Here is a 15489-nt window from a genome sequence, read left to right as displayed (position 1 = left end):
AAATGTGATTTCTTCATTTCTCCTAGGAGCTATAGGTCTATGAGTGACAAAGTTGTTATATTCACTATGGACTGACAGTCCCTAGAATATTGTTGGAGTGAAACACACGTCTGCGAGGAACTAGTTTCATAAGAGACATCTGAACAGCTCCCTGAGGTCGGCACAAGCGAGGTGAGATCTGAGGTACCAGACTCAGAAAGCAGTCATGAGAAGGTTTCCATAGATGTGAGGTGTGGGGTGACTGGTGGTCAAGAAGGTGCAAAAATGGCAGGGGATCTGGAGGTAGAGCAGGGAGGGAAGCTGAGTGGAGACTGTCTAGTGAGAACATAAGGATGGGAACGGCCCTGGGAGGCTACAGGGTGCATGAACCCCTAAACTGTGCTTTGTACAAAACATACCCAGGTGAAGGGAAGAGGAAGGGTGGTTAGAAGAGGGAAGGGGTGCGGGAGGAAGGGAAGGGAAAGAGACAGAAGGAGAATGGAGGAGAAGGAAGAGAAGATGTAGCTGTGGGAGAGACTGGGTTAATCTCCATGGGAGAAGACACCATCAGTACTGGATTTGGATTTTGGAATGTCCTAAGTTAGACTTGGACTGTCCCTCAAAGGCCCACATAGCAAAGGCTCAGTCTTAGGTAGTGCTGGAGAGAGGACTATGGGAGACTTGTAGGCTATCTGGGAAGAGCCCTTGAAGGAGATTCTGGGACCTTATAATCTTGTATCTTTCTCCTTTCTGATCCATGGTCAGAGTGTAAGTGGTTTTTCTTCTGCCCTGTGCTTACACCATGATGTGATGCTGGCCACAGGCTTGAAGCAATAAGAGTGTTTACCTCAGAGGCTGACTTCAGCTAAGCATTTACTCTGTGGAGGAAGTGGTTGCTCATAAGGACCCTGCGTTGATTGCCTCCACCGAGGCAAGAGAGGAAGGGAAAGGCTGAAAGTCAGGCAATTAAATGAGCCAGTGGACTTGTATTCACAGTGTTTGGTATCCTTTAAGCTAGAAACATGGGGGTGAAGCAAAGGGACTATCATCCAGGCGTTTGTGTTAAAGCCGGGGCAGCAGGTGAGCTATCTGAGGGAGGCTATGGACTGAGGAGACCACGAAGATCAGGGTGAGGTCTGAGGAATGGGCAGTAGAAGAGGGGCCACAAGAGAATCAGATAAAGACTCTCCAGAGAACAGGAGGAAGCACAGACGAAGAAAATCAGTGGAAGCCAAAAGAAAGGGAAAGGTCCAAGATGGGCTGCTGACAGATGACTACCCGGGAGTGTCTGTCAGTTTCATGGGCAGGAAAGACAGCGATGGCCTCCTGTCTGTGATGTTCTAGAAACGCATCATCTAGAGAAAGCGGTTGCCTCAGTTTAGAATGTTCACGCGCACTGACTTGGATGTGGCTAATTACTTAGCGTACGCTGGTTTTCTCTGCCTCCACTTTATTGCGCAGCACACGTCTAAGCCCACATGTACTTATGCACTTAAATAAGATTTCCCTTTGACTAAATTGTCAATCTCCTGAGAAAAATCTGATAAACTAAATTTTAATTAATCTCTGTTATGCTCATCTCATTTTTCCTCGAATGAATTAATTTTTTTTCCCATAGTAACTTAATACCTCCTTCATTTAGACACTCCATTTTGCTTTAGATGCCGTACTTACGTTTTACATTTTCTATGCGGTTTTTTTTTAAAGGAGCGTGACTTCAAACATAGGCACTGATTTTCTGAAATCCAGGTGATAAACTATAAAATCTCATCCCCCCCCCCGAAACTGATAAAAGAAAAAAAAAAAACCTTTCTTGAGCACTTTTTGTGTGCTGGGTTTCAGTATACCGTGAGCCTAAACATCATCCCTGCCAAACAACACAAGAAGAAAATACTTACCTCACATCGTCCCTGCTGTTCTATCTGTCAACCAAACAATGCAAGAAGCACATAAGGGGGTAGCTGTCAAGACTGTCTAGGGATGGGATGGTAGTTTTCGGTAGTTCTTGTCACCACCAATGAGGCTGGTGACACTTCATTGGTGAGACGCCCCTTTACCCTATCTTGAGGGCAGACTACATGGAAGCAGGTCACTTTCTCTTCTTGACAAAGTGGACCCTTCATGGCCACACCCATTGGTCTCTCACTCTCCTTAGCCATTATGCAGCCACGTTAATCTCTCAAACTCCTAGGACCAATCAGCTAGAGACAATGCCAATCCCAGCAGACTGAGGAAACGAACTTGTCCCCTGATACCTCCATGACTGGTTCCTGGACCCTGTGCATGTACCCAAATCCAAGGCTATCCATGACTGTGATATACCACAGTGCATGTTGCCTCATCTGCCTTAATTATCTATATATCACTTATAATACCCAAGACTGCATTAATGTTTTGTGGGTCATTCTGACATTGTATTATTTCTGGAATAACAATAAGAAAAGTAAGTCTGTATATTTTCATCACAGACACATTTAAAAGTATTTCTACTCTTGACTGATGGCCTAGAACACCAGCTGCACACCCTTTGCCATGCTTCTGCTGATGACCCCCATTTTACTGCCACCCTGTCCTTGTGTTCTATGATCTGTGCCTCCCTGCCTGATTTGGATTGGAGATATAAGTAGCAGAATTCTTAATGTCATCCATTGAAAAGTGCCGTGTCCCACCATCAAAGTAGACTTTGTATTATATAAGACCCTGAACCAAAACATACTTAGGTATTGGGCCAGCGGTGAGGGATGGGGGAGGGGAGAAAACCACACAGGCAAGGGGAAGACTCTGAATGAGGTTGTGGTAGGATGTCACTGTGGGGATGACCTGGGAAGGCACACAGGGGCATCACCAGGGCTTGAAAGTATTGGGTGAGTTCTGAGGGAAGTCACACGTCTCTGATGTGATACAGTGTCAAGTGCAGGCTGTGGCACAGAAAGGTCACCATAAGGAGGTGTCAACGGAACTCAGCAGTGAAGAAGTGGTCTTAAGAAGAGAAGTGTGGTAGCCACTGAGTGATGGTTTGACGTACTAAGGGGAGTGAAGGACCATGGTCAGTGAAAGGACAGTGGTCTGATGATGACTTTCAATATCTAGGGGAAGAGAATGGTCAACTCTTTGCTAAGATGTTGCTAAGGGTTGAGAGCATACACAAGCATAGCTTCTCTTCTTTTTCCTTTGTTTCATTTTATGTGAAAGAATTTAGGAGGGTTACTGAAGGGGGGTTGTAGTGATTGAGAAGAGACTCTTTGGTAGAACCATTGCTGCAAGAAGTAATGAGGGCGAAAGTGGAGGAAATAATTCAGAAACAGGACTCCATATCTGGAGCAGTGGATGCTGTGTGTGTGTGTGTGTGTGTGTGTGTGTGTGTGTGTGTGTGTGTGCATGAGTTTGTGATTGTGTGCTGTATGCATGAATAGCTATGCATCTGTGCAAATGGATGAACTAGTTATCATTATTTGGAAATTCCATATTTGTGAATTGTTTCATTTGCTAAAATTGATTTGTAACACCGAAGCCAATATCATTTGACCATCCGTGGCCGCTTATTGGACATACACAGAACGGTACAATTTTTGAACTACTCAAACAGTGTATTAGTGCTCAGCTGAGGCTGGGCATGCTTCTTGTTTCAACTTTCAGGCTGTAGACAAGTGCCCTTCCCATAGTCTGTTCAGTGACAAGTTTTTGAATTTGGTAGAATTTACTTGATGTTGTCATCATCTCCAACAATCCGCAAGACTGGCTAGTGTCCCTAGGTGCAAGAAGGCTATGATATAGTAAATACATACATAAAGTGAGACTTTTTAGTGTGAGCTATGATGCTGTTAGTTATGAGTTCAAAGTACGATCCAACCATATAAACTAAATAAAATGACTCTTTGCAGAGTCACAGACAACCTAACTAGCACTGACTGATTCTTGAGAATGCAACCAGAGTCTCACAGGTACCTGTAGGAAGACAATGATGTCTGAGTGAATATGTGTTGCTTGACATGGATCAATGCCTCGGTCCCACAGGGGTGGCAAAGCCTTCCTAGGTCCAAGTGTGAATGTTGACTGCCCAGAGAATGTCCATTGAAGTGTCCCACTTTATGTTTAAGACCTGAAGACTGTTTGCTTACAGAGAGACTATTTCAACTGAAATTAGCTGTAGCTGCCTCCTTTTTCAGCTCTATACAATAACCCCACTTCCCTGTTCCACTTTATACAGTAGACATACTGACATTCTGGGGTTTGAGGCTTCTCCATACTAGTGCACAGCTGCCTCCACCCCAGCTTGTATCAATGTATCCATCCTTTCTTCATCCCTTCCCTTTGCCTTTCCAATTAAGTCAATCCCTGGAATTGTGCATGGGTGTGACAGAGATATTACCCTGTGTTTCCTCATGGACAATGTGTCAGTATTTACTAGTCTAGTATTTTAAATAACATTTTAGGACATTGATAGTGCATATACTGAGATGTATTACAACTATGAGCACACTACATGCTATTGCAGAGGGCCTAGGTATATTCCATGTGCAGTAGCTCAACTAGTTTTTGTATCTTTTATGAAGGATAGGTTCTTTTGGACTCTCCGCTGTATTGATGACAATTTCAAGGTTCTGAAGTGTGAATAAGTTTTCCAAGCCCACAGAACTGATGCTGTAGGGCTGGGGTATGTGCTGGAACAGAGTGGCTCTTAAGCTTTGCAATCCCATTGTACAGGCGCTATAGGACAGTAGTGTAAGTACTAGGACACATAGTACGGGCGGAGGGTACATGACTCCAAGTGCCAGGATTATAGATACAAGCAATATTAGCCCTAGCCTGAAGAAATTCTTAACTGGGAGATAACTATCATAATGTTTAGAATAAAACAAGCAAATTACTAGATATGTAAACTCCATGTAAGTCTGGCAAGGGTGAATTTTACTTTGTATGATTAGATTGTGTGCATTTTTTCTGTCACTGGGGACCCAGCACGAAATTCAGTTTCAATAACTAAATAACTAACATCAAGGAAGGATGTGGAACAGAGTTGGGAGGGGCTATTTTCAAGTGTCACTGAGTCACTACTGGCCATCGTTATGACAGATGAAAGACATACCTATCCCGAGTGATGAGAAAGATATGGTGGCATTAAGTCACTTTCCAAGAAGATGAAGTGACATCTGCTAGCAGAGTCATGTGGACTGCTATGTTTTACTCAAAAGATTAAACTACGATGGCAGTGCAAACTGGGTTAAAGGTGGATCATTTTTTTCTTAGCAGGGATAAAAACAATAGGACCTGGAGAAAGGTCAGCCTAATTGTACTTTAACGAGTTAGCAGACCAACCATCAGAATTCTTTAAAGAAAGCGCACCTATAGAAATATCAGTCTCTTCTCTCTCATTTCTCTAGACCTCTCCATTACTCTTTCTTCTCCCTCTTCTTTTCCCTCCCTCTTGTATTCTTTTCCGAGAATGAAGTATTCTTCACTATGTAATTTAAGTTGGCTTAATACCTGTTGTGTAGCCTGTGCTGGTCTCTCATTTAAGATCCTCCTGCATCAGCTCAGCTTCCTTAGTTCTGGGACTCTAACTGTGTGCTACCGTACTCAACATAAGTAGTTTACAACTTAAAAAATGGTTCTGCTGTAGGGAAGTCAAGGCTACAGAAACCGGTCAGATACAAATATTTTATCACTGGATAAAATTCTATGTGACTTCTATTATGTTTACTTTCTCTCTTTTAATCATTCTAATGAGTGGTACGTATCCAAGATAATCCAAGATAGTGTCTACACCTGAAAAAGGCAAGGTGTTTTGGGGAAGAGCCTTGTCTTGACAAGTAGAAATAATTGAGTGAATGGGTACAATATAATTCTTTTTCAAGTGTAGCCTTTCATACAACAGTTCAGTACTAACAGTAATGATAGTCTTTATTTTATGCTCCAGTAGGGCATATGTGTTTGAATGTGCTACCAACTTAAGTCTGGAATAATTCCTATTATTTTCTATTGATAATTTTTAGTAACTGAAGACATTTTGGTACTCTACAGGATGGTCAGTGGTGCTGGTCACAGAACAGGGGTGATTAGTATAGGTGAGAGCTTTAATTCTATGCTGGTCTGTACACATTGAGAGAGACAGAGTTAACATGAGGGAAAAATGAAACCATTTAGGTTTTGGGTAAAGGTCTGTGAGCTGTTTAATGTCATAATTGCCTGCTGTCTCAATCATCAAACTGAGTGAACCTCTAAGTTGAAATGTCATAAACACTCAGCACACAGATTTATATAAGCCAGGTATCCGACCTACCACTAAGGCCTGCCTGTGGCAGGAAGTGTTTGTTATGTCTTACTCAACCTTTTGGGGAAAAAAATCCGGAAATGTGCTTGTTCTGGCAATGATCAGACATTAAGAAGCAATTCTGTTATCTGGATGGGATGTTCAGGACCTGTGATAAACAAACCCATTTCCTATAAAAAATAACTTAGATCCAAATTCCTTCAGCTGAAAATGGTTAGTGTCAGTCAAGTCTGTTTCTTCTGTGTATCTTACCAAAATGGAAGAGAAACACTTCTTATTAAATTGAATTCCTTTTTATGAGGTTGTGTTATTCTGTGTTCTTTATACTTTGATCATCCTTAAAGAGCAAACCCATATGTTCATCAAATGCATATTATAAATGTATACTATATGCAAATGATATTTTTGGTCAGTTATTATTTGAAACTTCTATACGATATAGGAAAATCAGTTCCTCATATAACCCAAAATAGTGATTTATTTTCTTATTGTAAAGAGAGCAAAATCCATTTTTAGAGACAATGTGCCCAGAGTTTTTAAAGTCAACTCACCATATATCAGTAACTGTCTCATCAAATTATCCAAATTAAATGCTAATTAAACCATTATAAATCTATGATAATTTAAAATTAAAATAGACAAAAGATTTGAATAAACTCTCAGGCAATCAGGTTATGTAAGTTGTTGATGATATGTGAAGGATATTTAATATCTTAGTTTCCAGAAAAGTGCAGGTCAAAACCATGGTAAATAAAATGCAGCATTCATATAGTGAAATTTAAAATGGCTGAGAACACTGGGCATATGACAAGAATGTAGAGGGGTTATGGCATACTTATTCAGCCATGGTGAGAGAAGGTATTGAGTACCTGATTTATTGGGAGCTCTGTATTAGATGCTGATATAGGTGAAAAAGCATCAGAGGGGAGGATATTGCATTATGTGAGAGACTGGTGTGCTGTTGAAGCCAGTGAGATGAGTGATGTTGACAGATTACAGGTCTACGTAAAGTAGAGTATACCCAGCAGGTACCAAGTAGTCAGACAAAGCAAAGGACAGGAGATAGCAGGACATATTTCACAAGGCTTGTCTGTTGAATCTGAGAAGATTGAAAGGAATGAATCAGAGAGAAAGAGAAGAGAGGAGATTATGAGACACAAATGCAAAATGATAGCACGGGAGAGAGTGCTGTAGATTCAGGGAGGGGCAAGCAGTCAGATAGAACCACGGTAGGTCCAAATGACAGGCAGTAGACTATGGGAATGGAGAGAGGGACACTTCTGACTCACATACCAGGTATGATGTCATACTAAGATGTTGATGGAGGTTTCTGTCTTGCCTGGTCTCACAGCTGTTTAGTCCCAAAGAAACACACAGAGGTCTACATTAATTATAAACTGGTTGGCCTATTAGCTCAGGCTTTCTTATTAAGTAACTTTTACATTGCACATTAAACCCATTATTCTTGTCTGTTAGCCACATGGCTTGATACATTTTATCAGTGAGGCATTCTCATCTTGCTTCATCTGTGCCTGGTTGACAACTGTAGACTGAACCTTTCCTCTTCTCAGAATTCTCCTCTTCTGGTTGCCCTGCCCATACTCCCTGCCTGGCTACTGGTCAATCAACATTTTATTAAACCAGTCCAACTTACAAAACTTTACAGGGTATAAGAAATTGTCCCACATCACTAAAATATTTAGTCTTCATCCTGAGAGCAATCCAAATCCAATAAGGATTTTAAAGATGGGTAATGGTAAAATTTAGGTTTATAGAAATCAAGTCTGAGCTGAACTAAAAATTGATTGGATTTAGGTAAAACTGAAAAACAATCAACAAACTATTTGTAAAGAATGTATGATCCATAAACAATAACCAACACAGACATGCTTTTTTCAAAGATCTGGATTTTGCTATCTAGGCGTTCCATAGGCCCACTGTTTTTGTTTTGGTTTTTTTTTTTTGAATGTTTGTGGCTTTCCTGGAAGCTGTGTGGGACATGACAAAACATGAGTCTGCCCTCACCAACCCTCATGGGAAACACTGCAGGATCAGCAGATGGCATTGATTTGTCGAAAGAAGATCAGATCCAACACTGTATTTTGTCACAAAGAAAATTCTTCCAGAAGAGGCTCTCACCAGTCAAGACCTAGGAAGGCTGCTTAAATTGGGCTTCTGCTCAACCTCACTTGGTGGCACACCTCAACAGAACTTTGGCAAAAAAGACCATCAAGCAGAGAGGCTGAAGAGTGAAGCTGATTTTAAGGTTTAGCCTACTTAGAGTAAAGACAGCTTGTAAGGCACTTGTAGCAAAACTGGTGACCCTCATAGTGCCAACAAGGGCATCAGATGACTGCCTATCCCCATGGCTATATATAAAAAGTCAGACTGTATCAGCAGAGGTACACGGGAGAGGAACTCCCATCCTCATGATTTATCAATTCAATACAAGGGCAAGTCACAGAGAATTACATATCGAAATGTCCCACATATTAACTGAAACTGTCCAGAATTCGGAGGGGGAGTACAGAGACATATATGTACTATGTCCCCAGAGCTGGAGTCTTTGAGGAAGGTCTACTTTGTTGGAATAAGATTCCGGCAAACAACCAAACAAACAAATAACCAACCAAACAACCCCAGAGTCATCAACAACATAATGTGTTGTAAATTATATTGTTTCTCCCCTTTTCTACTTCCTTAAACCAACCACCAGTGCTGACATTGGCTAAACCCAGCAGTAAGCAAGGGGCAAGGAACTCTGGGAAGTGTGACTTCAGTTGTCAGTCCAGCATTCTACTTTCAATTATGTGTATGTGTGTGCTTCTCTCTGGAAGTATGTGCAGATGAGTTCAGGTACCCACAGACACTTAGAGGTGCTGGATTCCCTTGACTTGAAGTTACACACCCTTATAGGCTATCTAATATTTTTGGTGTTGGGAATTGAGCTTGGGTCTTTTGCAACAGTAGTATGCACTCTAAAATATTTTGAGCCATCTTACAGTTTATATTAGGCACTACTAAAGATGTGACACTACTGTTCTCCACTTTTCTTTTCACCATTGCTGCTAGAGTTGCCATATTATTGTTATCAATTATACAATAGAAACAAAGGTCTACTGGTTAATAGCCATGAATGGAAATACTGCCAAAAGGTAGATACCACCTCGACCTCCACTCTCTCCTCTCCTCTCCTCTCCTCCCCTCCCCTTTCCTCCCCTCCCCTCCCCCCTCCCCTCCCCTCCCCTCCTCCCCTCCTCCCCTCCCCTCCCCTCCCCTCTCTTCTCCTCTCCTTTCCTCTCCTCCCCTCCCCTCCTCTCCCCTTCTTTCCCTTCCCCTCCCCTCCCCTCTCCTCTCCTCTCCTCTCCTCTCCTCTCCTCCCCTCCCGTCTCCTCCCCTCCCCTCCCCTTCTTTCCCTTCCCTTCCCCTCCCCTCCCCTCCCCTCTCCTCTCCTCTCCTCCCCTCCCGTCTCCTCCCCTCCCCTCCCCTTCTTTCCCTTCCCTTCCCCTCCCCTCTCCTCTACTCTCCTCCCTCTCCTTCTTTCCCTCTATTTCCCTTTGTCTATTTCCCTATCTGTGTTTGTAATTATTTCCCCACTTTCTCTCTCTTTTCATCCTTCCTCCCCTCTTTATTCCTTCCTTTCTCCTTTCTTCCTTCTTCCCTCCCTCCTTTTCCCCTTTTTTGCTTTTTGTATTTCTCCTGTGTTTCTTCCTGTCTTCCTTCCTTCCTTCCTTCCTTCCTTCCTTCCTTCCTTCCTTCCTTCCTTTCTTTCTTTTTTCTTTCTTCTTACTATGCCACCTAGACTGACCCCAAAGTCACCATTCTCTGACAATAGCCTCTCAAGTATCTGGGTTAACCGGTATACGCACTTATGTGTCATTCTTAGAACTCCCAGAAAATGTGCAGGGCATGTCAAACCCCAATAAGTAAAAGGATTGTATAATAATTGGAGTCCTAATCCCATCCCTACGGATCAGTATGTTACACTTTAGTCTGGAATTCTTTGTTAATCCAGAGTTAGAAACCCAGAGTGGAATGCGTGTGAGGACACTCAGCTAGATGGGCATGCACAGGCAAAATTTTACTGGCTTTGAGTAATTTCCTGAATTATGAGTATATGACTTGGTAGGAAACCCAGGTTTCTGCTGCTTTTGATTCCCATCTGTGATGAATAAAACTGATTAGGTTGCTTCACTATGAGAATATTCAGTCTTGTTTGATTCATGAAAATGCTAGAAGCTTCCCCTGAGAATGAAGTGGGTTAAAGCCTTTGAACTCCTTTTCTAGTTGGGCAGACATGAGACTTGTACCAAAAATAAGAGCAGCGAGCACAGTCAGAAGCACTTCTGGAACTTTAGAAGTTCCAGTCTAGATTTTGAGATTGTATCCAAATACATTATACATTGCTGTATGAGGCAAGAAGATGGCAAAATCATCTAACGGGTTATGAAGAATCATAAGATTTGACTAGTCCTACCCAGGCCGTAGGAGGTGTATGCTGTAGGTAGGCTACCTAGCTATTTAGGAGTACAGCTAAGTGTGAGGGCCTCAGCACAGAAAGAAAGAGAAGGAAGAGGGGAAGAAGGTAGGAAAGATAGAAGAAAAGGAATATAAAAGAAAGGGAGGGGGGAGAAAGACAGAGAGAGAAAGAGAGAGAACTGGGAAAAGGGAAGGAGATATAGATGAATGGTGGAAAAAGAATGGGTAATAGGGAAGGAGGGCGAAAGTAAGAGAGGGAGGGCGAAGGAGGAAGAGAACAAGGAGAAGGCAGGAAGATGGAAGAAGGAAAGAAAAGGAGGGGAGGGAGGGAGGGAGAAAGTGAAGAAGGAAGGAGTGTCTGCAGAGAGAAGGTGGGACAGCAGGGTGCTTCAGGAGCACACATGACTCAGCACATCTAATGCTGAGTAGGAGCAGAGGTGAGCATGCTGGGTCTTTGTCCATCTCGGTGAGAAGCAGACTATACTGTGACACAAAGGAGTGCTGTAGGAACCAGGAGCCATAGGGGCACGGGAGGGCAAGCAGCCTTGTGATAGAGAAGAATATCGCATGGACCAATGATGATGGGAATGGATGTCTGTCTACGGGGGCGTCTACAGGAGCTCCTGCGGAAGTGGAAACGACGGCATGGATTTTGCTTGTTTGCTTGCTTTTGGTTTTGTTCCTAATCTAATTGGACCTGAGAACCCAGAAACAGAGCTGAAATACAAAGCTAAATTTTGAACTTGAGGCGACAGATGAATTTTGGCACCATCCATTAATGTAAGAAGATGGGAGAATAGTCCTTGGAGGAAGGGCGTTTTCCTTTCTGTCCTGCATTTTCTCCCTTCGCTACTTTCCCCTCCCCCATTCTTTTCGGTTCATCTCTCCCATTTTCTCACATCTCTCAAAATCAGACATGGGAGATGATGGTGGTTTGTGTTACATGACTGGGATGGCGAGAATCTCCATCCAAATGTAGTTGGTACTGAACTCCAGGGAAGCAAATATTCTCTGTTTCTCAGACACTGACTTTTCTTTTTAGGATATTTAAAGTAGTTCAAATGTAGAATTTGAGGGCTTGGGGCAGATGCATGTGGGAGTAATCTTTGATGCAATCGTAGATTACAGGCGTAGACATCTGAATGATATTAATTAGTTTTGACTCTTTAGGAAAAAAATAGTGAATTATTTTCACATCCTTTTAGGTGTCTCTGGGACGTTTTTGTGGCATTCCCTACTACATTACTAGATACTGGGTTCTTCTGCAGAGAGGTAAGGTAGACTTATGGGTAATATCAGAACATGGACAGCCTCTGTCACATCTGGAAAAATATGGACCACAAAAATGGAAGCTATAAAAGCAAAGCCTCACAAAGAGCACCATTTACTATCAGGCAGAAGAGGTTTGGAAACAGAAAAGACTGAGGAAGAAGGGCAAGGTAACTGAAGAATTAAAAAGCGAAACAAAAGGAAAAGAAACCAACCACTTAATGGGAGAAAAAAATAAAGCACTAGCCATTTAATAGGTGTGAACAGAGGGAAGAAGAGGCCAGCCAACTCATAAGCTGTGATAGTGTTGAAGATTGAATAATATGCTGCTTTTGTCTGAGAGGGGCCACTGGGAGATTAGATACATCAACTTTACTGGAATTGCAGGGACGCAAATTAATCGAACACTGGTAGCAAGGAAATTCACGAAGACTGTATATTTGGAAGATGCATCTGGAATAGTTTGCTTAGAAATCAGAGCAAGGGCCGAGGAAAAGTCCACTCTAGCTGAGCAGAGACTGCCAGGACTTTTAGTGGTGAGCAGGTAGATGTGCCCTGTGTGCTGGCTGTGGAATTTATGCAGTGAAGCTAAGGGCTAAGGATGGGGCAACCACATCAAAGCTGAGATAGGGAACTTCATTATAAATAATTCCATCCACCACCCCATCAGAATCCTAAAGTATTTCAGGCTGTCCAAAGAGTTCCATACCCAAACCACAAAATAGCCCAGGGAAGTCATGGCCATCTGAGGCTGTATACAAATGAGATTATCCCCTGTGCCACTCTATTCACTGACCCCAGGTCTCTCCAGTAACATCAAATCCCTTTAATATCAGCGGAGAGGGTACCATCTGGGAGTGGTTAGACGTTTTAGCGACAGCCTTAGGCTGAGATACATGGTAATATCTCCCGAAATGAGACTCACTGTCACAGGAAATTCCAAGGGCTGTGCTTTCCTGGGCCCCTGGTCATCAAACTGGTTCAAGTATGTGATAACTATGTGAACAAATTAGGCACACCACACAGATAATGGCTAGATAGTCAAGATCATGTTGGCTGCTGTCTAACTTGAATCTGCGCTTTCAGGAATGCTGCTGGGGCAGGGGAAGACCCTCCAGTGAATCACGGTTCATGGGCTGCCGATCTGCTATTAATATAATTTCTGTCGCCCTTTGAGCTCTTAGCCCCGCATGTGTAATTCCTCCAGCGTATTCAGCATGCTATCTGCAAGGTCTCTCAACGCCACTGCCTCAATGCAAACCAGACTACACGCAGACGAACAAAGGGAATTTAACTTTCGAAAGTTGGTTTTAAAAATGCATTTACTTTGACGGCACTGAGAGAATCTAAAAAAAGATGAAAAGCATCTTTAGCATGCCAAAAACATCTGGTTTCATATTTTCAGACCAAAAGGAAATTGCACGAGGACTAAAAATCTTATGTTTTGATTTATATTATTATTGGAGGGCTGAGAAGCTGCCACTCACCAAGTAGGATTTTATGATGATAAATAAATAAGGAAAACAATCTGACAAAACATGTCATAGAACAAAGCTGCATTTCAAGTTTAATTAACTGATAACAATACTTATGATGGAAGAACTGTGCCACCAATTATACAGCTAGTAAATGTATGCTCCCAATGAGAAGATGAGCCCATAGAACTCTAAAGGCCTTCTCCTTAGCATAGGATGGCAGCACATTGAAAAGAAATTTTGCTTTATACAATAAATCAAGACCCTCTCTACCAGTGTAGGGGTGTGTGTGTGTGTGTGTGTGTGTGTGTTGCTCTCTAGGAAGAAGTATCTCTCAGTAGTATGTTACAAATGGATTTCTTGTGATGTTTTTCTAATTAGTTGGTGATGGTAATTTCCAAAATTGATGGGCACTGGGTTGGTGGAGACCCAGCAGTCAGTGGAAGACAGGAAAATCGAGCAAGGAGGAGAAGGAGACTGCTTTCATTTCCTTAGCATCACCTTTTGCCCTTCCGTAAAACTCCAGACAAAAGCTCCACCAGTTCTTCAGCTTTCATGGTCCTTGGTGATCAACAGGGCTATGGGTAGAAGGATCCTTTCACTGGAGATGGGAGGAGTCTTTGCTATCACCTTGTATTCAAAAGCATTGCATGCTCAGGTGTGGCAATTCAGAGACAATAAGATCACAGCTATCGCTTGTGGGGGTGCAAATTGCATGCTTTCCATCTGCCACCGAGACCATCTCCGGCCATGTTTTAGCATCAATTGTATTTTTAGAGGGACACTTTTCATAGCAGATCTTATAAGTTGATTTACTTCAAACTACGGAAGGAGATAAACCGAGGCAGATATGTAGACGATTTTATGTCCAATCTTCCTCAGGCTTTGGAGTGCTGATTGAGGAAATATTTAACTCCCTTGACTCCAGGAGCATCAGCCATTCTGCTCACACACCCATAGAATGCTTTCAGGAGCAATAACTGTCACTCTGCCTTTGGTCTCTCCGACAGTGAGCCACACACCCAAATAAGATCAGTTAGCACATTAAGCAATACATTCCAAATATTAGGTAGTTTCCCAATGGAGGCCTGATGGAATTTAAAATACATATATATCCGATATTAAGGAGTAGAGTATTCAATCAAATGGTTTTGCTGGTAAAGCTCAATATTCCACCCTCAGACAGGAAGGCTAGAGAATGCAGAACAGTTGTGGAAATTTTCTGGGATTTTGAGCTTAAATACAACTGCCATCAAAAACATTCTGAGTCTCATTGCTGATTTAAGAGGAAGCTCACAGAGTAGTTGGAACTTCTATGTTCCTATATCTACTCAGATTTGTGCATGGCAATTCTTGTGTGTGTGTGTGTGTGTGTGTGTTTGTGTGTGTGTGTGTGTGTGTGTGTTTTAACCTTCTTGCATCTGCTTATATTTGTTCATGACTTAATTTCAGGCCCTTGCTGTCTTTAAATAAAATTATTATCCATCTATTCCATTCTCTGGTTCAACTAACTTTCTGGGAGTCTTTGTTAGACACATGTGATAATTGTCCCTTTGCTTTAGCGATCAGAACTTTGCTTTCTGAAAGGAGGCAAAGCTGGCTCATTCCCTGCCTTCCTACATGCGTGCATGTGCATGGAAAAGCTACATCCTGTCTTCAGTGCTGTTGGGAATTACTACTGGCATGTTTTGACTCATTATCTTGAATCTTAATCAGCTGATGAAAAAAAATTAGTTTCATCCGCTGATGAAGGCTCAGGGTAATGAGTCAAAACATTCTGATAGGCTTCTCAGCAGTCAGACACAGGAGCAGAGTGCTTCACCTGACGTGTCTCTCCTGCTGTCCAACAAATAGTTACCTGGTCTCTCTATTTTCCAACATAAAGCAACCATGCCATGGCATAGGAAGGGAAAGATTTGGTAGCTCACAAATACTATCTTTTTGGAAGATGTGTAGCATGTTTATTCTTATAACTTTTTATAGTATGAAAATATGTGCAATGTGAATTTGCAGTTG

Source organism: Myodes glareolus, chromosome 18, assembly GCF_982192425.1.
Source record: "Myodes glareolus chromosome 18, mMyoGla1.1, whole genome shotgun sequence".
Taxonomy (NCBI): Eukaryota; Metazoa; Chordata; class Mammalia; order Rodentia; family Cricetidae; genus Myodes; species Myodes glareolus.
The sequence above is the reverse complement of the archived record's forward strand: the minus strand, read 5'-3'. Positions refer to the sequence as shown.